Source organism: Monodelphis domestica, chromosome 1 (assembly GCF_027887165.1).
Source record: "Monodelphis domestica isolate mMonDom1 chromosome 1, mMonDom1.pri, whole genome shotgun sequence".
Lineage (NCBI taxonomy): Eukaryota > Metazoa > Chordata > Mammalia > Didelphimorphia > Didelphidae > Monodelphis > Monodelphis domestica.
The window spans coordinates 57,392,996-57,418,332 of NC_077227.1; the positions used below are offsets into that span (position 1 = coordinate 57,392,996).

At 38.5% G+C, this 25,337-nt stretch overlaps 1 long non-coding RNA gene across 1 annotated transcript; it reads left to right on the forward strand.

The window, feature by feature from the left end:
* Positions 1 to 3,724: 3,724 nt before the first annotated feature.
* LOC130453584 (uncharacterized) lies at positions 3,725 to 25,268 on the forward strand. Its single transcript, XR_008912287.1, has 2 exons — positions 3,725 to 4,557; positions 24,729 to 25,268. It is a non-coding gene; the product is annotated as an uncharacterized LOC130453584 (long non-coding RNA).
* The last annotated feature ends 69 nt before the right edge of the window (positions 25,269 to 25,337 follow it).

The window sequence follows — 25,337 nt, forward strand, 5'->3', positions numbered from 1 at the left end:
AATATTGATCCTCCCTGTGCCCAGAGGCGAGGGAGAAAGCTGCATGCTGCTGAGCACAGTGTTGTTTCAATAGCACCAATTACCTCCGCAAAGCCCGCGCTCTGCATGAAATCCCAGTGCGCCCACAAATGGTGAATTATCCATGATTAGGCCTTTTCGATGCATCCTTGAACCCCCCCCCCCAAAAAAAAATCATGCTGGCTTAGCTTTCTGGCTCAATTATCCTTTGGGTCCTCAAAAATGTATCTCGTAGACATGGGCCTTTTCCGTTGTTAGAAGGCTCCTGTCCTGTACAGGTAAATGGATGTTATCATCTGCCTTTAAAAAACAGAACTAAACAGAAAGAACATTTATGTGTAGAGAGGAAAGGCCAGTTGGAAAGAACAAACGAAGGATTATGAACAAAAAGAAGCCTCCAAGATTGGGCGAGATAGCCATGAATTGGTCTTAGAGATTATGTTAAGTGTGATATGATGAAGGTTGGTAGATTGAGAACCAAAAGGAGAGAAAGAAGAAAGTATCTGAGTGTTTATTATGTACCTACTATGTGCCAACCTATTATAGGATCAAATGAGATAAAGATAATAGCTCTGTGAGGTGAGTGCTGTTATTATCCCATTTTACAGAGGAGGAAACTGAGACAGTGGTTAAGCAACTCGCCCAGGAACACACAGATTAGTATCTGTGTCTGATCCTGAATGTGAGTCTTCCTGAGTCTCACACTCTAACCATTATGCCACTTAGCTGACTTTAGAGACCATCACATTCAACATTCTCATTTTACAGAGGAAGTTAGAAAAGTCCAAAGAATTAACTTTTTGCAGCATAAAAGCTGTGTGACTTCATACAAGTCTTGTCCACTCTGTGGACTTTTGCCTCTTTGCCTGGAAAGGGTGGAATGGGACAAAATGCTCTTTTAGGACTTTTCTAGTACTTCCTCTATCTTGGAGTTGATGTCAGTGTCTCATCAAAGAGAGTCTGAGAATACAGAGTAGGGTACAAATCCATATTAACATATAGAGCTTTAAGGGTTTTCTTTCAATGGAACATACTTTTTTATGTCTACCTGGTTTGGGCATCCTTCCATGCTATGCTACAGAGATGAGGCACATGGGAAACAATGCCGGACTTAGTTCCTTACAGCAGACTGAATTCCATTGCCCATCTCTGTGCATTTTTGCAAGCTGCTCCCCACATATGGAATGCAACCCCCAGCTCTTAAAAATCCCTATTTTCCCTCAAGGCAGAACTCAAAAACCATTTCCTCTGTGAGAAAGTCCAGATTCTTTTAGTTACTGGTGGTCTCTCTCTCTCTCTCTCTCTCTCTCTCTCTCTCTCTCTCTCTCTCTCTCTCTCTCTCTCTCTCTCTCTCTCTCTCCCTCTCTCCCACTTTCTCTCTCTGTCTCTCTGTCTCTCTCTTATATATGATATATTTTTAATATACAATCTGTAGTTCTATATCATAGATTATATTATTATTATATATTTAAAGATAATAGATGTTATATATGTTATATATCATAAATGTATATATTACATGTACTGCATATATTATATAGACTGATATGCATACATATCTTCTTTATACACTGTTCCTTGATGGTAGGAACGGTTTACATTTATTTTATTTTCCAGATTCCTAGAATTATGCTTAATACTTGCCAATACATTGGTCTACTTGAATCAAGTCTTTAACACTTCCTGTCTGTGTAGTCTTGGTCAAGCTTAATCCCAGTTGGCCCTGCAATTCATCATCTATAAAATGGGTATAATAGCACTTATATTACAACTCTCTCTGCCTGTCTCTTTGTCTTTGTGTCTTTATCTGACTGTCTCTGTCACGCGCGCACACACACACACACACACACACACACACACACACACACACACCTCCTCAAGACACAGCCCTAGATTCTCACAGCTGCCAGAGTGACCAGATTGAGATTGTGCTCCTGGGAGACATCATAGCAGTTGAGCTCTTCCAGGGACATGTCATCATTTGAGCAATTAATTTAAAACAACAACAACAATAATAATACATCTCTTGCCTGACAGGGAATATCCCAAGGAAATCAATTTGTAAGCATGAAAGAATGCTATAAATATGAGCTATTGTTATGATAACTAGAATTCTTAGTCTTTGCTAAGGCTACATCAGATCAATGGAGTCAGGGAAATCTGGATTCAGATATTACCTCAGATATTTGCTTGCTATGTTGAGCCTACTAGACATATCACTTTATCAATCTGGGATCTGAAAAATTTCATCTGGAAAAAGGAAGAAGTTGGACTCTCTGAACCCATCTTTGAGATCCTTTTTGACTTTAAAGCCATGATCCCATGAGCCTACATTGTGAGCATAGATGGATCAGAGATCATAGGATTAAGACGTGGAAGGGACTTTGGATGTCCTCTGGTCCAGGTCCCCTGGTTTACGGATAGTAGTTTAAGGCCCAGAGAAGGGGAAGCAGACTGGTCAAGGTTAATAAGTAGCAGAACCAGGAATGAACCTCAGGTCCAGTGGAAACAAAGCCCATTCTCTTGTTTGTTTGTTCTCCCCTCCAGGTCCTTGTGAGCAGGGACTATTGGGTATTTTTTTTTTGCCTACCTTGGTCTAGCTAGCACTTAGCTAAATGCCTGGCACATAGTAGTTACTTAAAGGCTCATTGACTGGCTGACTGAATGGCTGATTATAACCCTCTTCCTCCCCATTTGAAGTGACATTGATGGGGTGGAGGGCTGATAACATCTTTGGCTGAGGATCAAGGGATTCCATTTTATGTGTCCTTGAAGGTTAGTTAAGTCATCTATTTCTTGACTTACCTACCCATTGTTCCTTTAAATCTTTTTCAGTTCTCAGACATCAAATGTTACCTTGACCTGGGCTTTTTCTCCATTTGTGATTTGGTCATCACACCCCAACTTTCCATGCTTCATAAGCAGCATCTTTCCTCCCAGGCCCACTCTCCCTTTCTTTAAGGATATCCCTCTTGCTAAGCTAAGATATAGAGGGATTTCAGAGAATGTGGTCCATGTATTCTATATCTCTATAAGTAGGCATCAGTCCACAACCCTTGGGTACAAAAGAAACAAGATGGGTCTTAGGAAGATGAGACAATGGGAGACTAGGAGTCTTACTAAGAGAGAACAGATACTGGCCAGGAGAGAACCTCCTTAGGTACCTGGGGACTTAGGGGAGTCTTAGTATGGATTAGGAGAGGACGGGAAATTAGAGGGAATAAACATTTATTAAACATCTACTATGTGCCAGGCATTGCATTAAATACTTTATAAATATTATCTCATTTGATTGTCACATTAATCTTGGGAGGTGGGTGCTGTTATCTCCATTTTACAGATGACAAAACTTGGGCAAACAAGACTTAAGTGATGTGCCTAGGGTCACACAGCTAGAAAGTATATGAGAATGGATTTGAACTCTGGTCTCCTTGATTCCAGGTCACACTCTATCCACTGCTTCATCTTGTTCTCTCTAAATTCTCTTCACTTCAATCACTTGTTGAATGCAAAAGTAATGTTGAAATATTTCACTCTAGCAGGATTAATGAATAGCAGCATGGAGATTTTAGATGGAGAGTCGGAAGTAAAATTTTCTTTTTACTTTCCAGTTGTGTGACCCATGACAAGTTGCCCAACTTTTCTGAATCTGCTTCCTCCTTTGTAAAGTGGATATAATGATCATTCCTTTATTTATCTCACATGGTTTTTATGATGAAAATGTTTAAAAGCTCAAAAGAGATAAATAAGTTTATCATATTCTCTTTCAAGGATAGAAATCTCAGTTGAAAGGCTAGTACCAAGGAATAATTATGGTAGCTTACACATATACACATATTGTGCTTATAAAGTCCTTTACATAGATTATTACATTTGATACTAAACTAAACAGTGAAATATTTGCTATTATTTTCCATACATACAGATAAGGAAACTTGGGTTCAAAGGTAGTAAGTGATTTATTCAGAGAGTGACTTTACTCAGCTAGTAAAAATCTTAGGTAAAATTCAAACCCAGATCTTCCCAACTCTGAGTCATGTAATACTTCCCCCTTGAATCATGACAAAACATGGTAGAATGTCACCTCTATAAAATGTTACATATAGTGAAAAATAAAATACTAATACTGTGTAGCTCACATTTGTGTGGCACTTTTATTGAAGAGAATAAGACTGTTTATTTTTTTTAATAATAAGGGGAACTCCATAATTAAGGAGCAGAGGCAGCACAATCATAGGACTAGCTTTGGATTCAAGAAGACTTCTGTTTGAATATCATTTCAGGCATATATTTGTTATGTAACCATGAACAAGTTATTTAACTCCTTGTTGTACTAGACAGCTTCCCTAGAAATTACAGATGAGACGCCAATCTGCACCAATGAAGAGAGTTTCCATTTTGGAAATCCCCTACATGCATGACATGATGATGACAATGATGACAATGATTATGATGATGGCTACCATTGTGTTGTGTCTGTAAGGTCAGTAAAGTGCTCTATGAACATTATATTATTTGTCCTAACAACAACTCCATAAGGTAGGTGATATTATTCCCAATTTGCCTCTTGGGTAACTGAGACTGACAGGTGAAGTGACTTGCCTAGAGTCACTGAGTTGGTTGATGAATGACTGAAGAAGTATTTGAATTCAGGTCTTCTTGGATCCAAGTCTAACACTCTCTCTATGATGCCACCTATTTGCCTATGTAAGGTTAAAATTAATATCTAATAATTCCAAGTATTATATTTTATAAGATTTATTAATAATCACTTAAAGTAAAATAAATAAAAAGAACAAAAGTAAAAACCCAAGTAAAGAAAAGTTTTCTCAGCCATGTTTCTGGGAAGGGAGAGCGAGGAGTGGGGTCCTAGAAACATTTATCTTCAAAATTCAAGGACATAACATGAGAAGGAAAGTATGATACTGGGATTTAGAATTCTGGGGAGCAGATTCTAATTATACACCTAAAATCACACGTGGATGAAAAAAATGAGAAAAACAGTAAAAATAAGTAGAGTGCAATATATCATTCCCTGTGAACAATTGTATATCCCAAAAGGCATAAAATGTATCATGAAGGATGTATGAAAGGAAGAGAAAGTGAACCACGAACAAGAATAAGAAATAATATTTGGATAGTCCTTGTGATACATTGGTATACAAGAGATCTTGGTCCAAAGATGCTTATTCTGTATTGTTCCAAAGATGGAGAACAAAGTCTTTGGCATATTGTAGAAAGCATAGGAAAAATTCCATCATATGAATAAGTATGGTTGCAATGGCATCTGTTAAGTTGGGTAATCCTCTCTCAGGGAGGTAACAGAACCATCAAAGTATGGAATGAATACACACTCTCTCTATACCATGCTTTATGGTTTACAACTCTGTGAGGTAGGTAGTATGCTCTCATTATATGGGACAATTGGATGACACAGTGGATAGGTTTGGACTTTGAGTCAAGAAGACCTCAGTTCAAATCCCACCTCACCTATTCACTTTATGATCCTGAGAAAGTCACTTAATCACACTCAGCCTCAATTCTTTCATCTGTAAAATGGGAACAATAGTGGAGGTTAATATGAGGATCAAATGAGCTCAGATACGTAATTACTTTATAAACTCTGAAGTGCTATATAAATCCTAGCTAATATTGTCGTTGTGGTGGTCGTCATCATTACTATTTCCAGTTAGAGAAAAGGGAACTAAGACTATGAGGAAATGCGATGACTTCTCTATTCACACTTAACTAGCTAACAATTGAGATTAGATTTGAACCCACAAGTCTCTTAATTCCAAATCTTGTACCCTTTGTACTATCCCACGATGCTTTATTGTTTCTTGATTCTACCATTTCATTGGATTGTACTATTGTACATATTATACTATTCATTACATGGAAAGGGTGCTAAAAACCTATTATATAATGTGGGTCTTGTGCCACCATGTTGCAGAATGAAATTGCTAAAATTGACCCAAACCCTGAGAATCTGGGTTTGGGACCTTTGTTGGAACTCTGACTTGCTACCAATTTACTTAGTATCTGTGAGCCTCATTGTTACCTGCCCTCTGGGAGCCTCTTCTTGTTCTTCTATTCCAGGAAACGGGATAAATGAGCCCTTAACCTGCCTACTTCCCAGGGCCCCCTGTACATATGGAATAACTAATGAATGTAAAGTGGTCAAAGAAAGCAGAATGCTCCATAAAGTGGTATTGTTGATGGTATTTTTTTTTAAAGTGAGGAACGACTTTTAATTTAAAAGCAGAACAGGCCACTTAAGTAGGGAGGGAGCCATAAAGATTTTATCACCACTCAGGCTTTTCCATAGCTTTTCTGGCTTTAGGGTTTATGCAGGGTCTTGTTTTCCTGGTGATAATATGGCTTACTCTTCAGTCTAGACAACATACTTTCACCCTCACTTTCCTCTACTCTGAAAGGCTGGCACACCTTGATACTCCTTCACCAAACAGACTCAATTCCAAGACCTTGATGCTGTTCACTGAGCAGTATCTAGAGAATTGGAATGGAAATAATTTCCAGGAATCAACCAATAAGCCTTTCTTTGGGGGAAATGGAATTATAGACTGATCTTGGAATTGTTCTAGACCAAGGATCAGCTGCCAATCAATCAACCAATCAACAAGTATTTCTTAAATGCCTACTATTTGCCAGGTATGGTACTGGGCTCTGACAATGCATACAAAAATGGAGCAACTAGGTGGTTCAGTGGATAGAGAGCCAGGCTTGGAGAGATAGAAGATTTTGGATTCAAATATGACCTCAGACCCTTCCTATCTGTGTGACCCTGGGCAAATCACTTCACCTCAGTTGTCTAGCCCTTATTGCTCTTCTGCAACAGAACTGAAACTCAGGATCCATTTCTCAGACAGAAGGTTAAAAAAAGATACATAAAAAATGAGAGCCCTTGCTCCCATAAGCTAACCTTCTATTTGAGGAGATACCATGTACACAAATATGTATTTATGGTTATATATATATATTATTGTGTAGTATATATACATACATATAGTATATTTACTATGTAGTATGTATAAACACACATACATGCATATATAATATATATAAGCGTACATATATATGGGTTATAAGCCTCTCATTTCTTATTGGCCAGCTTTTGTCCAGAATGGGGATGGGGTGAGTAGTGGGTCAATGGACTCAAAGAAGATCTATCTATCTATCTATCTATCTATCTATCTATCTATCTATCTATCTATCTATCGTCTGTCTGTCTGTCTATCTATCTACATCCCATAGTGACCTCAGTAGAAAAGCTCATCTCATACAGAAGCATGAGAAACTGAGAGAAGAAAAGAAACCCTCAGTGAAAATAGGAAATGGTAGATAGATAGATAGTATAACTCCAATGTAATTGATATTAATAAGACATCAATGGTTGAGTGAGATCAATAAAGATTTCATGTAGGACTTGACAAGAATATTGAAGGAGGCTAATGGTTCCAAGTGGCAGAAATGAGGAGGAAATGCTTTCCATGTTTGAAGAGAGTAGACTTAGGAAGGCATGGTGATAGGAGGTAAAATTTCATGTAGGAGGGAAGAGTTAGAAAACCTGTTTGGATAATAGTGGATTGTGTGAAGAGGAATAAGATATAATAACACTGGAAAGGTAGGTTGGGGAGCAAGTCATAAAGGACTTTAAATATTAAGCAGAAGTGGTTGTATTTGATCCTTTAAGATGTAGAAAGCCTCAGGAGTATATTGAGCAATCACCTTGACAACTGTTTCAAGGCTGGATTGAAGAGGAGAGAGACTTGACCTGAGAGAATGAGTTAGGCTATTTCAATGCCACATCTGTAACAATACCTTCATTGATGCAAACTTTTGATCACTTTGAGCCTATGACTTAGGTTCTCTTACTATTTGATTGAGTAGAGTTAGCCTTCTTCAGAAACTTAGAATTCTAAGTTTTCTGCTGTTTTTTTTTTGGGTTGTTGTTGGTTGTACTTTCCATTCACATCTCCTCTTTCCTTTTTGTTTTGGTGTTTGATACTTTTAATCTATCAATCAATCAATCAGTCAGTCTATCTCTCTGTCTATCTATCAATATTATACATATATTATATATACATGTATATTGTATTGTATATATATATATATATTATATAGTTGATCTATAGATATGATATGTCTATGTATATTAGTTGTATATGTGTATATTACAGATGTAACATATGGATGCTGTATGTTTATATATTAGAGGTGGATACAATAGATGTAATATATTTATATTATATGTTTACATATATTATAGATGTTATATATATGGATATTATATGTGTGTATACATATTTTTTGAGCATAGGATCTTCTTGAGCATGCTACCATTTCCTATTTTCCTAGGGCAAATGTAAGGGCTTCTTTTCTTTTCTCAGTTTCTAATGCTTCTGTAGGAGATGAACTTTTCTACTGAGGTCACTGTGGAATATAGGTAGTTGGGTAGGTAGATAGATAGATAGATCTTCTTTGGGTCCATTGACCTACTACTACCCCCATCCTGGACAACAGCTGGCCAATTCCTAAAGGAAATCAGAGGCTTATAAGCCATAAACTATGCTTTTGTAATTATAAATGTGGTGATAGTTTTATATTTTTATGAGTCTGTTAAAGTGGTAAGTGTTTATTTGTGTCCACTCATCCCAGATGCCCATCATAAGCTAAGAACTATTTATCACGCCCGCATCTCCTTCCCAAAGATTAAACAAGAATCTGGGGACCACTAAAAACGGGTTCCCTTTCATTAAAGGGGGAATTATTTCCATGTATTTTTATAATAACCAATACCATTTCAAATTACTCACAGTTATAACTTAGGATCAGGTTTATGTTTAACCTCTAATCTCTGTGAAGCCTGTAATAACCAGTTTGTTAGTTAACCACTCTCAAGGAAGTTAAAGGCAGGTATAATTAGTCAAACTAGCAATTAAGGGGAGAAGCAACTAAATTCCAAGTTTGGGATTATGAAGTCTATTCTTGGTTTATTCTTTGTTGGCCACATGCCTTGGGTGTGGGAGAAAGCACCAGAGTCAAGCTCCATTGAATCTGCCATGATGAATTTCGTAAATTGGCTCCTTCCTGGTCATTAGTGGTAGAAGTTCTCACCAGCCAGAAGCGTGCCAGAAGATGAGAAAAATGGATTGGCTGAACCCTGGGCCCTTTTTAGTGAGAACCAGGTATTTAATAAGATTAGTTGAGACATATGTAGACAACTAAGGTCTGAAGTGGTTCTGTGTGAGATTTCCTGCTGGTAGGTAAATATGTCCTCCCTCTGTAGCACTCAGTAGCCTGTAGCCACAATGTCATGGTACTAGTGTATTGTGATATAAATCATACTGATGCAGCGTGACAGGTGTTTTGATTATGTTTTAAGTTTAAGCACTCACTAGAAGGCGAAGCCCATGTGACGAAGTGGGCCACTTCATGCCTGAGGTGCCACAGCCTGATGGGTTGGGGAGTGCAAGGTGCCACTGGCAAGCAGCTTGGCTCTGGGATGGTCTGCCCTTGCCTTGGGGGGCAGCCAGAGGGCTTGGCATAAGGCAGCCTGGCTGAATCACTCATTGGTATGTTGAGTGAAAGAGCTAGACAGGATATATGGGCCTAAGTCAGATACCGTCAGATCTCATTTATCTGCTTTGTGGGTTATCAGCTTCATGAATGTTTAATCACCAAATGGTCTCTCCCTGTCCCCCCAGCATGGCTCTTGGATTTCCATCAGTTGATGGGAACTCGGGGAATGCCAATTAACTGATTTGAATATCATTCTCTGTAAAACATAATTAAGAAGTTAGTTACTGCAGAATGGAAGTGAGTGTATCAATTAACAAATATTTATTGAACACCAGTTCTCTATGTGTGAGGAACAAAGAAGGATATGTGGGTAATTGCCAACCAAGTATAAGAAATTTTTGGATTCACTATTGTTTTAAATAAACTATACTATTACTCTACTTCACTAATCCAAAAAAAAATTGAGAGTTGAAACTAGCTTCCTCTGCCTAGCTGGTAGAGGATCTAACACTAGCTATGTAACAGGTCCACTAATGGATAATTGGCTCATAGACCAGCAGATAAATAATTTGTGGTTACCCATGTGTTCACAGAATTGGAAGGGATCTCATAGGCCAGCTCCTCCAATTCTTACTAACCCTCCTACAATGTCCCCCTTATAAAAGGACATTCAAATTTTGCTTAAAGACCTCCATTGATGGGCAACTTGCTGTTTCTGAGAATGTCTAGCCCACTTTTGGAAAGCATTGATTGTTAGCAAGTTTTTTATCTGCAGACCAACTGAAATGGTCCTTTTTTTATGGTTTTCCACCAGTTTTGTCCTTAGGGGCTAGCCGTGCAAGTCTTGGATACCACATTCCTTCAGTCACTAGAAAATATAAGCTTCATTTCCCTTTTTTGAATCTCCTTCTATCCAAGTTAAATTTCCCCAGATGGGTGCCAACACTAGGACAAGTTAGGGGCAGGACTCCATGGATGACTGTTACCTGTCTTGGTCTTCTCCCTTGAAAAGGAAAACTGCTTCACTGCCTTTCCATCTACGTATGAATGCTATAAAGCCTTCCTTAAGTCTTCCTACCCCTCACACTAACCTAACCCCTCTAGAGCATCAGTGACACTAACAGATTAGTTAATGTGTCCAAAAGAAATGGCTTGTGGGAGAGAAATGGGAAGAATCAGAAAGGAAAATAAGTTGCCCATATCACTAAAAGTCATGAAGTTAAGTTGGAAGGAATCCATATTATCTTCCATGAGAAGGACAATGACCTCATTTTATTGTGTGACCAGATCAGACTCTGGAATTGTATTTGAGAGAATAGTTGAAGATGGGGAAGCTTCCATTAGAAATGGGGTAAGAAGAAGGAAAGAAATAATTGAGAATGTCTACTCCTCTACTGTTGCTTCATTTTGACTTTGAGCCATGACTTGTTCTGTTAAAACATTAAGCAAAGAGAATGAGCAGCTTTCCTTGTCTAGTCCACAAAATGCACACATTTGTAAATTTACCAACCTCCACTTGCCCCATTTTTCCTCTTTCTTTGTGATACCATCTCCTGCATTTCTAAGTTAGAGGTAACTACTTACTCTTTTCTCCCATCATCACTGGGAAAGATGCTAATATCAAGCTTAAAAAATAGACTTGATAGCTGGAGGGGACTTTGAAGATAAACTAATCCAGCCCACTTATTTCTTAGATGAAGATCCTGAACTTGGGAAGTGAGTTGGCCTAGTTTTTCAGTCTAATCTACTGTTCTTCCATCTGCTCCCCCATGTAGACCCTGTTCTCCCCATCCCCTGCCTATTCAGCCTTGAGTGTTCCCTTCTCAGCATTAAAGTCCAGTAACTTCTCTCTAGATGACAGAGTTATTTTGTTTGTGTGTTTATGGATATGTCTTGGGTTGCTGTTCTCATTATTATAGTAACCACTCCCCTATCATATAGTGGCCTTTATTTATTTTATTTAATTTGCAGTTGTAAAGCATTTATTTACACCTACTCAATCAACAAATATTTATTAGGTTCTTATTATGTGTAAGGCACAAAGAATAAAGCAATCCTATCTACCTAGGAGCTTTTATTCTAATAGAATTTTACAGTTTGTCCTAGTGACAACTGAAGATTCTTGAGTAGAGGGGTGACATAGGCAGAAAAAGTTAGGAATATTAATCTGGTTATCTGTGTAGAGGACGCCTTTGAGAATGCAATGACTAGAAGTTTTAGGAGTCCAGGTGAAAGAGAATGAGGGCTGAAATTAGGCCAGTCACTATATGGATGGAGAGAAGGGGACAAATGTGGGAGGGAGAATTGATAAGGCTTTATAAGTGATTGGATTTGAGGGCTGGAGGGACAGTGAAGATTCAGGGATGACTCTGAGGTTGGGAGCCTGGGCAACTAGAAGGACAGTGGTACCATGAAGAGAATCAAGGAAGTTAAGAAGGGACATGGGTTTTGGCTATAAGATAATGAGTTATGTTTTAGAGATATTGAGTTTCAGATGGACATCCTGCATGAAATGTCTAATAGGCAATTGGTGATGTGAAACTGGAATTTGGGAGAGAGGTAGAGAATCTAGATTTATAGATTTGGAAGTCACCTACCTAGAGATGATAATTAAATAAATGAGAGTAGACCAAAGAGCAAGAATGCATAGAGAAAAGAAGAAGACCTAAGACGCATCCCAGGTAACTACTCACTCATTTGGGTGATTAGGCAGAAAAGGAGGCTCTTGAGAAAGATTAGGCAGATAATTCAGAATAGGAAGTCAGCAAAACATTGGCATGAAAACCAAAGGAGGAAGAAAGCCCAAGTGGAGGATAAGAGGGGTCAACAATTTTAGATGCTGCAGAAAGATTGAAAGGATGAAGACTCATAAAAAGCCATTGGATTTAGCAACTAAGAAATTGTTGGTAACTTGTGATAGATCCATTTCAGTCAAGAAGAGGGTGAGATAGGAAGTTCTGGTTCATTTGGGAGTCTAGAATACCTCTCTGTTTTGTATTATCTGGAATAAATAAAAATTGGTGTTTGTGAGCTCAGAGGTCTAAAATAAAGTGCACATGAGACCAGGGTCATGGGTTGGATCCCTTGGGTAGCATTCTGTTCCACCGCCATTACTGCCCTCCATAACTCCAGTCATTTATCTTAATACCTCTTTTACAGGTATGTGCTGTATGTCACAGAAGCAAGAGTACAGATAAGTCAGAATAAATGACATACAGCTCACACATTCCTTGTCATCATACTTACTGTCTCTCCAACAAATTTGTTCACTTGATTCCATTCTCAATGACCGTGGGCAAGCCACTTCCCCTTTGATCTGTCATCACATCTGTAAAAGAGAGATAATAACATTTACCTACCTGACTCTATTATTGTGAAGAAACTGTTTTATAAACCTATAGAATGTGAAGAAGAGGAGGTATTATTATTGTTTTTGTAGACCTGTTACTTGATTCATGTAGAGAACTCTGTAGATAAGAATTTCCCCTCTCATAGCATATTGAAAAGTCATCTATAATGTGTAGTCTCAGACTTGACTGAAGCACCAAGAATTTAAATAATAACCCATGGTTATATAGCCATTGTCTATCAGTAGCAGGTCTTGAACTCAGGGCTTTCTGATTTCATACCATCTTTCTTTGGTTCCTTTGTATGTATGCTTTATCTATTAAAATAGACAGAAACCCAGTTCTATTCTGCAGACCTACTAAAAACCTCCTATATGTGAAACATTGGGTTAATTATTCATATACTCCCTCCAATGAAATTCCCACAGTAGTACTGGAGTCAGCTTGTACTAACTTTCAAGCTGATTGTTAAATTCTCATTGTGATCATTTACATGTCAGAAATTGGTACATTTTATTGTTATTGTTTATTGTTATTTATTGTTTTATTGTTTATTTTTTGTAAAATTTATTGTTTATTTTTATTTGTTATTGTTTATTATCCTTTTATTGTTTTGTTGTCTGGTTAGACTTAAAAAAAATGAAGAGGGGGCAGCCAGTTGGCTCAATGGATTAACAGGCCAGAGACAGGGGGTGCTGGGTTCAAATTTGGCCTCAGATTCTTCCTAGCTGTATAACCCCACACAAGTTACTTAAGCCCCATTTTGTCTGCAGCTTTCCTCTGTTTCACCTTAGAATGAATTGATTCCAAGATGAAAGGTAAAGGTTTATTTTTTAAAGGAAATAATGGCGAAAGTATTTCTATATCTACATATAGGTCTATATCAAGCAGATTAATTACACTTTTAGGTAAACTAGTTGTCAAATAAACTTTTACCAGTACATCCCTGATTATTTGTGGCCCTCAAGGAGCTTACATTCTCTTTGGGAATGGAAATATATAATGTAATTAATTAGGTAAATGCAAAGAATATACAAAATAATCCAATGGGAGAAAGTCCTAGCAACTGGGAAGGGTCTCATTTAGGTGAGAGTATCCAAACTATGCTTTGGAGGAAGCTGGAAATTCCCTTGAAGGCAGAGCTGTGTCTTCTTCTGCATCTTCTCTCACACCTTCATAGTCTGAAGCAAAGAGTAGGGATAGGACTAAAATAAAGATTTTTTTAAAAAGCCAGGCGTAGGCTGTAGCTACAGGTATGTGTGTTCATCAGAAAACAAGAATTCCCCTAAGAGCCATCGGCGGAATCGTACCCAATCCTTGTGTTCCCCAAGACCACTGGTGATGGAGAGGGTTAAAGGTGGCTTTTTTAAGGGGTCGTTTTGCTGTTGAATAGCCTGACATTTATGCCATGTGTCCTTTGGGGGGGAAAATGCTTCTTCCAAGTACCGATTATCAGGGAATTCCAGCCAAGTTCCAATTGCCTTGTGATAATGCAGCACTTTGTTAGTGAGCGGGTTCAGAACTGATATCCCCATTATGGAGCATATCACGGAATGAATGTTATTGTTAAGTATAAGGACAGGACATATTAGTGGTATCTTTTATTACACAGTCTTCATTATAAAGGAACAGCTCTTGCTAAAACGTTATCCGCGTGATAGGTGGAGGTACATTGTTCTTGAGCTGTTGGCTCTGATTAAGGCTGGGATAATGCACAGCCTCTGCCTTTAATGTCCGTCAGGAGGCACGACAGAGCCAGGTAAAATAGATGAGCATATGTTGGCAACAGATTAAAAAGGGCAGTGTAAAGTCCATTAATAATTCTCATATTTAGGATTTGCTCCATACTGTACTTAGCGCATCTGCACCATTTAATCTCTTCTTGGAGAGACCAGCTGAGAGAACCTTTTTCCCCCCTCTGAGCGATAGGCCTGGATTTTCTGAGGCAGCACATTTGTCTGTCAGCGCCGTGGGCTGCTCGGTGATTTACTTGCCGTCAGATGATGTTGGTGTCCGGTTGATGATATAGCCTTGCTGGATATGGGGAAATTTGTTACCTTTAGCTTTGACAGGAAGATAATTGCTGATGGTTAACAGAACTGAGCAGAATCCATTGGTTTTCTAGTAACACAAGCCATGGCATCGGCTTCGAGGACCCAGTCTTTCCTCCAGATAAACTTCCATAGTGTGTGTTTTCATGGAATGCATGTTTTTATTTCATTTTGGTGAAACTGATGGACATCTGAAAAAAATAGTTTTAATGTCTGATGTTGAAAAATATAAGCTCACATAGGTGGGAAGGGGGTGTTCTTTAAAAAAAAGAAAAGAAAGCGATGGGTACCATGCTATATGGAGTCAAGTTGGCATCTCTTCAAATGCTTCTCTTGTAATTGCCATCCCCCAAAATGGAATGCAGTTTCATAAGGGACCTTGATCACCTCTTCTGAGAGCACATAAATCCTGACTGCAATCATACAGCAGGGTGCGTTTTCTTCCATACTGTGATGGGGGTGACAGTGACAGTCTTAATATTCCAGTTTCAAGGGTCTCTTCCTGAGACCTTAGAAAAAAAGCACCCACACTTACAGCCAAAGGGGAAAAACTGTACCTCTGAGAACCCTTGGTGGGAACCGATTCAGGGCAACCCAGCCAAGGGAAATCCATCATATCCTCTGAATAAAAGAGCCAGCAGGAAATCCAGAATTGAGGGTGCAACAGAGCAGGGGCAGAGGGATTTTTTTAGACCAGAGAGAAGAAGGTTTAGCTTTCATCCTCTGAGTCCTACAATATTGTGCTAAATTCTGAGATACATATATAAGCAAAAAAGTCAGTTCTTGCCCTGAAGGAGCTTCCATTCTAAAGGGTGAAGACTGTATGTAAATGGGAGCTCAAAGGAAGGATGAGTATGCATACAGTTGTGTTCTGGGAGATGCCTAGGATAGAGATGAATGTGCAATTGAGACCTCAACTTTGTAAGAAAAAGCTCTGAAGGTCTTCAAACACTCTTGGGGATTCCAAAGTTCATCTGGGGAAGAGGCAAAGTGGCCCAGTGATCATGGAATGAAACTGATGAGAAAGGATGATCCCTAGAGAGGCGTGACCTACCAAGCAATCCTAGCAATGGGTCAGCTTTCCTACCCCTCCAGATTTGGGGGATTAGAAGATATTGGAGGATTGCAAAGTCACTCCAGTTAGTGGCTTTTTCCAGTTTTCTCTTGGTTCTGAGGGCGGGCACATATTCTTGAGAATGTCCTTTTTGAATCCTTGATGTCAGAGGCCATATGAAAATACCTCATCCCTATTTTTTCCTCTTCCCTGTGTTACTGCCACTATTATCAGGAAGGGTGAAACAACACAGTTGGGAAGTCTTTGTGGAGAAGGTAGAGTATGGAGATGGCCCAAAAGTACAGGCTATATCTTGAACTCTGCCAATAAAGGCAAAGCTAATCTATTAATGGAGTTTTGGTGAGGAAGTGGGCTAAGGGGTCTCTGCATGGTAAATTCCTCATCTTCTACTAAGGATACCATAGTGCCTCTTTCTGAGGAAACAAATAATACATTCTATTTGTTGAAATTTAGATAGGTCTAAGACCATTGATTTTATAGGGATTGTTCCTCAATTTTTTTTTTGTTAGGAGACAAAGTTAATCTGAGCAGGACATTTACTATAGTTAATGTTTTAATAATCATAACATAAGATGATATGGGATTAATAATAAAAATGAGTGATAAAAATTGCAATAATGTCTTATTTTTAGTTATAGTTTTTAAATGTTGTTTGTTTTTATACTATTTGTTTCCCAATATATCCCCTTTATCCTCAGAGAGATGGGGGAGAAAACCAAAAAAATGACAAATTTTGAAGAGGTTATAGGAATATTCGTGTATCTGTGCATTGTTGGTGGAACTGTGCATTGATTTAACCACTTTGAAATGCAATTGGGAATCATACCCCTCAATGACCAAACTATACATATCCATTGATACAGAAATATTACTTCTAGACTTATTCTCCAAAAAAGAAAGAAAAAAAGAATCCACATGTAGAAAAATATTCATTATAGGTATTTTTGGAGTAACAAAAAATTAGAAGCTTAAGGGCTGGAGTATGGATAAATAAATTATTGCATGTGAATATAATGAGATACTTTGGTGTTGTTTTGTTGATTAGGCATGTCTCATTCTTTGTGACCTCATTTAGAGTTTTCTTTGCCAAAGATACTGGAATGGTTTGCTATTTCCTCTTTTAGCTCATTTTACAAATGAAAAAATGAAGGCAAATGGAATTAAGTATTTTGCCTAGCGTCCCACAACTAGTAAGTGTCTGAAGTCAGATTTGAAATCAGGTCCTCCTGACTCCAGGACCAATACTCTATCCACTGTGCCACCTAACTTAGCTTTCTACAATGGATGGGATTAAATGTCATTTGTTTTTATACTATTTGTTTCCCAATATATCCCCTTTATCCTCATAATTTACTAATACATACATAATAGATACATATATGTATATATATATACAATACATAAATACTAAATACATAAAAAATGATGAAACAGTTTTAGAGAAACCTGGGAAGACTATAGAAGAATTGATGAAGAATTCAGTGATCAGAACCAAGAGAACAACATGGGCAACAATATCAACATTTTAAAAACAAACGCCTTTGAGAGCATTAAGAACTTTAATCCATGTAAGCCACATACCTCTATGGGATAATTGTTTACAATTATATGTGTCTATACATATATACATATACATATATACACACATCTCTCTCTCTATCTCTATTTCCATCTTTGTCTCTGTCTCTTACTTTCTCTGTCTCTGTTTTTCTGTCTCTCACTGTCTGTCTGTTTCTTTGTTTCTCTTTCCCTTCATATCTACCCACTGAGGAAATTTGATTATGCAATAGTTGTTACAAGAGTTCCCACTCATCTTCCCTCCCTGCTCCCTGCCAATGTCAGCAGATATGTGAGAAAGAGAAAAATGAATGTTTGTTCATTAAAAAAAATATTTAAAATTGAATTAAAAAGAAAAAATTATCAGAGCATCACCCATGACCAACAGGACATGCAAGATTCCACATCTCTAGCACCCCACCTTTGAAATTTCACACCTCTTTTCTCTGACCAAATCTTGGTATTATTCGTCTATAGATATTTTTTCAGTTTTATCTCTATTTACACTGTTGTAATTAATGTGCATATTGTGTTATTGGTTAGTTGCCTCTTTCCTTTAATGACTATTAGATAGCTATTCTTGAGAGGAGAGACTCCTGTGAGCTGGAATGGTTAGGGAAAGAGCCAAGAAAAGTGTGGGATCTGAAGGTGGACCTTGAAGGCTGGAGTTTAATTTGACTAGCAGAGAGGAAGAGGGAGTACAGTCTAGGTGGGAGGCTAGCAAGAGGCAAAGTTGCCCAGTGATCATGGAATGAAACTGATGAGAATGGATGATCAGTAGATATGTGCCACCTACCAAGCAATCCTAGCAATGGGTTCTCCAGATTTGGGGTTTTGGAAGATATTGGAGGATTGCAAAGTCACTCCACTTACTGGCTTATTCCAGTCTTCTTTTGGTTCTGAGGGCTGGCACATATTCTTGAGAATGTCCTTTTTGAATCCTTGATGTCAAAGGCCACTTGAAAATAATATCCTTCCTATTTTTTCCTCTTCCCTGTGTTACTGCCACTATTATCAGGAAGGGTGAAACAACACAGCTGGAAAACATAGAAACTACTTCACTGCCCTATTTCCTTTCTGGGATGAATCTCTTTCTCTGTTTGATAATACACATTTGAAAATATTCACCCATTGCTTTCCCCTTTGAAATCATAAGAAAGTTGACCTCGGGCATCCCATGTGTTGAATTTCCCAAACTGATCCGCTGAATCCTAAGAGACCTAACCTGGTTGGGCAGGGAGGGGTTTGATTCTGAACAGCCATTTAGCAGTCCTGAAGAACCGGGTAGAAGTGGTAAGGCAGATACAAGGAGGAAGGGATTTTTAATGAAATCCTGTGTGGCACAGACTCAAGTTGAATGACTTTTAAATAGCTCATAGGAAGGGAGGAGACTCCATTGCAAAGCCATCTACAGAGTAGCCCCCTTGGGAACTCAAATGAGGGGACATATCTCAGGAGCTCAGGGAGCTGCCCAGACCTAAGAACCCAGAAACTGTAGGTTGTGCCTCAAAGTTTAGTTTAAGTTTCTCCTCCCATCTCACCCCCCCAATACTGAATGTGCATCGTTTTCCTTTCTTTCCTTGGTTTTACCACTGTGTGACCTCGTGTTGTATTTTTTCTGAATGACAATGAAAGTAATTGAAAATATTGATTGGCAGTACAGTTAAGTTGTCAACACAACCATTTAATTTGTCAGGAGGACTTGTTAAATTGTCAAAAATCATATAAAAAAACTCCTTCAGTCACTGATGATATACATTAGAGATGTTCATGAATCAAATGGGCCATTTTGGAGATAAGTGTTGGAGAAAAATTCTGAAATGGTTTTCTTCAGATATGTCGTGTTCTCTCTCTCTCTCTCTCTCTCTCTCTCTCTCTCTCTCTCTCTCTCTCTCTCTCTCTCTCTCTCTCTCTCTCTCTCCCTCTCTCCTTTTCCTGTTGCCCTTCTTTTTCTTTCTTGCTCCTTCTTTCTTTACCTCTTATATTAACTTCATATTTGTTTTTTTTTAAGGATATTCCTGATATATTCAGCCAAAGCAAATGAGGAATATTTTGGGATGGAAGGATTCACTAAGTTTACAAAGCATGAGATACAAGGGAAATAATTCAGATTTCATATAAACTCAGAAAATTAGAGATAATTTTTTCTCAAATCTAAAAGCATTTTTAGGAAGTTTAGGGGGGAATTTTTTTTTCAGATGAATGAATGGCTTTGGTATCTACCTTCACTGACAGCAAAAAGGGAAATCAGCCCTGGCTTTTGGCCTTGGGGGCACTGGGGATTCCACTCCCTTGCTTTCACAATTCTCCTGCACTTTTTTTTTTTTACTTTTTCATCTCTTTTATGGTTTCTCAAGACCTTAATCTGCCAACTAGAATGTGCATTAGCCTGATTTAGATTAATTTTCTTGTAGTGCTTTCTGCTGCCCCATCCTCAAAATGGGGCAGATCACACCCATAAATAGTCCTGACACGATGCATCTTCAGCTCTCTATATTTACTACAATAATCATTTGTAATCTAACACATTGGGTAATATACCTCACATGCTGGAGTATGACATAGGGACATTTTATTGGAGGAAATAAGATCAGATTTCTGGCTTTGTTCCTATAACCCAGAGCTAGTGATAATCCAGTTTCACTAGTCCCAGGGAGGACTGAGCAAGAAACTGGGCTGACTAGGAGATGGCTGCCCCTTGCTGCCCTAGAACAACCTAGGAATCTTTGGGTTCTCAGAAGGAGTTTGTGATTAGATATCAGTGGTTTGCCACCTATGGATCTCAGGACCACTGAAGTTTCAGGAAGGTCCTTAAGCTGGAGTAGGCTGCCCTTAGTGTTTGTCAGATAATGTTGTTCTCCCTGGGAACAGTGAAACTGGATATCAGTAGTTCTGGGTTATAGAAGCAAAGCCAGAAATCTGATCTTATTTCCTCTAATAAAATGTCCCTGTGTCATACTCTAGCATGTGAGGCATATTACCCAATGTGTTGGATTACAAATTTGTTTCTGCCATGTGGGAGGCCCAACCATGGTTCATCTTCTAGCTTTGTCAAGTTCCTTCCTTCTTAGTTCGGTCAATCAAGCATTCAATCAACCAACAAACATTTATTAAGAGCCTGGCATGTGCCAATACTTTTCTAAGGGGTAATGTTTCCAAGAAAAAAAGAAAATCACTCTGACTCTCAAGCAACTTGTGTTTAAATATGAGATAATGTATGTAGACATTTAGATATATGTATATGCACATGTAAGCAATACATGTTTAATGTGTTGTGGAGATGGTATATATATATATATATATATATATACATATGTTATATACATATATTTATATATAATGAATGCAAGGCAGTTTGGAGAGGGAGTGTGCCAGTGGTTTGAGAAATTAAAAAAGGTTTCATTTAGAAGGTGGTGCTTTACGGTTGAGGGGACATGACAGAGGAGAGACTCTAAATGAACACTCTAATGCAAATATTATCAACAAAGCAATGGGTTCAAATCAAGAAAACATGTAATGCCCAGTGGATTTACGCGTCGGCTATGGGGGGTAGGGGGGAGGAAAAGAAAATGATCTATGTCTTTAACGAATAATGCTTGGAAATGATCAAATAAAATATATTAAAAAAAAAAAGAAGGTGGTGCTTTAGCTGGGTCTTGAAAGAAAGAAAGAAGAAACTCTAAGCAATAGAGGTGAGGGGGAAGTAGGCTATTGCCCTCATTCAAACCTTCAATGTCTCTTGCCTGGACTATTGCAGTAACTTTTTAATGGAAACTCTGCTTCTGAAGCTGCTGTGGCTCCCTAGTGCCTCTGAAATAAACTTGAAACAAATTCCTGGACTTTAAAGTATTTCACAGTCTGACTTTTAGAATAAAAATTTTAAAGCTTCGTACATATTACTATTCAAATCAAACCAGCTCACTCACTGCCATCCATCTCTTTCATTCTATTTCTCTTCTCTGAGTACAGACTGAACTCATTCTTGAAATACTCTCCTTATTATTCTTTTCTTCCATAGCATCCTTCTTTCCCTTCATAGCTCAGTTCAGTTGCTGTCTCTTACATGAGAATCCTCCTTTTCTTTTGTATTGTTTGTACCCCCTCCTCAAAATTACACCTTCCATGAAAAGAAGAGGAGGCAGCCAGGTGGTACATTGGATCATGAGCCAGGTCTAGGGATAGGAGGTCTGAGACATCTTCTACCTGGGTGACACTGGGTGAGTCACAACCCCTATTGCCTAGTCCTTACCACTCTTCTGCTTTGGAACCAATATTGGTTCTCTTCTAACCAGCATTGGTTCTAAGACAGAAGGTAAGGGTTTTTAAAAAAAAGAAGAGAAGGGAAGGATACATTTCTGCATTTTGGCACTTGCTCTTCCATGGTTTTTAGATAACTCTACATTTCACATTTACCTGTGTCTTCAATCACCACCTCATTCTTTACAAAGAAGCTTAAAAAGATAAGGTTCTTGTCCCTAGTGTACTTGGCATATTTGATCCTTGGAGAAGATCGTATTTAACACCCCATCCTATGTATGACAGTTATTTTTGGTAGTAATCAAGAAATGGAAAAAAATAATGACCAGAAAAATATAGGCAGTGAACATTTTCTTTTCTTGAAATTCATATGCATAATCATGCCAGTAAAAAATGAAATGCAATGAAAAATTGGGGGGAAAGTAATGAATAAATACTCTTGAATTGCACTAACACAATGCCTTAGGATTATTATACCCAACAAAGAAGACAATCAAGAGGAGTTGGAGGGGTAGGTAGCTCAATGTTTAGAGAGCCCAAACTGGAGATCGGATCAAATCTGACCTCAGATACTTTCTAACTGGGTGGCTTTGGACACTTAACCCTTGCCTAGCCCTTTCTGCTAATCTGCCTTGAAACCAGAGATGAAGCCCTCCAAAGCTCTACCTCTCATAATCATTATTTGCTTTCCAGACTTAACTCATATACCATTCTTTTAATAAATTAGAAGGGTTTGAAGGCCAAGCAAGGAAGATTGGACTTTACTTGATAGACAGTAGAAATCCACAAAAGGTTTCTGAGCAGAGGAAGGGTCTGCCCAGATCTCTGTACAATGAACAGATAACAAAGCTCAGAAGTCTTGGGGAGAAATCACATTTTTGTTAAGTATTGTTCTTCTTACCTCTCACTCTGTCCGCTGTCACTGTTCTTTTGTGATTATGTCATTGTGATACGGCTGTCTTTTTACCTTCATTCTTAAAAAAAGAATTCTAAATCCCTTAGTGGATTTGGCTACTTTCTTCTTTTCCTTTTGGGGGAGCTGATTTGGTTTTAGTGATAGTCTGTATACTGGTATGGCCAGCTAGGTGGCATAGTGGATAGAATGCTGGGCCTGAAATTAGGAAAACTCATCTTCCTGAGTTCAAATCTGGCCATAGACAACTATTAACTGGATAACCTTGAGCAAGTCCTACTGTCCTGTTTGCCTCAGTTTTCTCATCTGTAAAATAAGCTGAAAAGGAAACCACTCCAATGCTTTTGTCAAGAAAACCCTAAATGGAGTCATGACAAGTCAAACAAAATGATGAACAACAAATATCACTGGTGTTAAACTCAAATAGAAAGAGGAGCCATTAACTCCTACATAAGTCACATATTGACTCAGAAAACCCCATAATAACATTATCTATGTTCTATTGTATTTTTAAAATTTTTGTTAAATATTTCCCAATTGTATATTAATCTGATTCTGGTTTCATTGGATAATATTGCTTCCATATTTGACACCTCTGTTTTACTTCATGGAGATAGTCAGGGCAAGAAGAGGCTTTTGAGATTACTAAGTCTATACTTGCAGGCAAAACCCAGTTGAAAAACATATCCATCCTCAATGACTCTCAAGTGTAAAGACAGTAGAGTCTCACTTGACCACCATTTTGAAATAGTAGGCAAAAAGGCTTGGGTTCTTAAAGCACAGGAAACAGAGACTTTTAGGGAGTTGGACTTGACCTTGGTAATCCCTTCTAACTCCAAATCTATGAATAGCTGTTGCTGTAGAAATGTCTTTCCTTGTCAGTAGACCCTGGCTATCTGACCATTGAAGAGGAGGCAATGAATCAATGATGGTATTCCTAGCCTTAGTTACATTCTGATTGCTTCTTGAAAAATGACCTCTCTACCTGAGCCCTCCTTGTCCAAACTCCAAATGCCTATGGATGGCACTTTGACCAAGAGGGGATACTTGTCTAATCTTGCCACCACAGCCTTTGAACCCAGAACTCGGGCAATGGAGGAATATTACATTAATCCTTGCACCATTTACCCTCCTTATCTAATAGCCCAGGCCTATTCTTTGTTACTAACAACAATGAAGAGTGCCTTTAAGAAATCTCCAGTGAGCACCGAGGCATTGCAGATTAGGTCAGTCGAACTGCTGCTAGGTTGAGCATGATGGATGAGCAGGAGAATGAGTTTCTGCTGCACGCCTTTGTGAAATCTTTTCATTGTCACCAACGGGCCTATGAGGAACTGATGAATGAGGGAGCAAGTGTCAGAAACGCCCTTCCTTGCCCCGGTACAGTTTTAATATCTCCCCGAGCTACGGGATGAGTATTGATAAAAGTAAAGTTTAAAAATAGCCACGAAGTGATGGGTAGCGATGATTTAAGGAGAACAGCAATGGGGTTAGAGAGGGTTCATTTTCTGAAAGTGCATGGAAGGGAGAAACGGAGGGAGAGAGGAGGAGGAGGAGGAGGAAAGAGAGAAGGAGAGAGAGGGAGTGAGAGCTGGACTGTGGGGGAAAGAGCAGGAGGCTTTTTATAAGAAGCTAATGTGATGAGGATGACGAGTTCTTTGATGGATGATGTTAGTTCCATCTGGTTGCAGTAGATGTAATAAATAGCCATGCTCATGTTTGACCTCTCCCACTTACCAGACACATCTTTCTCTTTGGGGATATCCAGGAGGGAGCTTCCATTAGGAAAAAAAAAAGGAATGGGCATGATACAGAGCTCCGGATGTTTATGGTCTTATGCAGAGGGCAAAAGGGAGACGGTATCAGAGTTACAGGTTTATAAACTGAAAAATGCTGCCTGCGCCGCTTGGTAAAGATGATGTTTTGTTACAGAAACACATTTTAAAGGCTTCCATTGTGTTTGGCAGAAAAGGAAATGGAGCCGAAGGATCATCGATCATGGAAGGATTATGGAATCTCAGCCCTAGAAAGGACCTTAGAGATCAGAAGGATGAGGCGAAGCATGTGCAGTGGTCCATCCTGTGGCTACTTTGGGGAACATCTCTGCCTCTATTACCATCTCTAGGCATAATCTGCAGATCAATTGTCCTCTTTGTACAAATATTAAATTAACCCAGGAATCAAATGTGAGTGACAGTAAGGCCTTGATTAACCAGAATGCTTTGGGAATGGAGCATTCTAGTTAATTGAATTTTCTGGTTGACCTGTAACAGATCTTTTAAAAATGTGCATGCCTTTGGAAGTACAGTATGGTGAGCCTTATTCTAAAGCTTGAGATATCTATAAGCCATAAGGGTCAACATTCTGCAAAGTCATGTCCAGCCTTCAGTATTGCAGCTAAAGGAGGCTAAAGAGAACAGATTGACTCTATCCAGAATCCATGATATACCCTGATCAAATTCTTTTTTAAACAAATGTTTATTTAAAAATAAAATCTGTGCTCTGAATGCTTTTGTTTTTCTCTTCTTTTTTCTAAGTAGTTGAGTGCACCCTCTGTATGGAAGAGGTGTGGATTA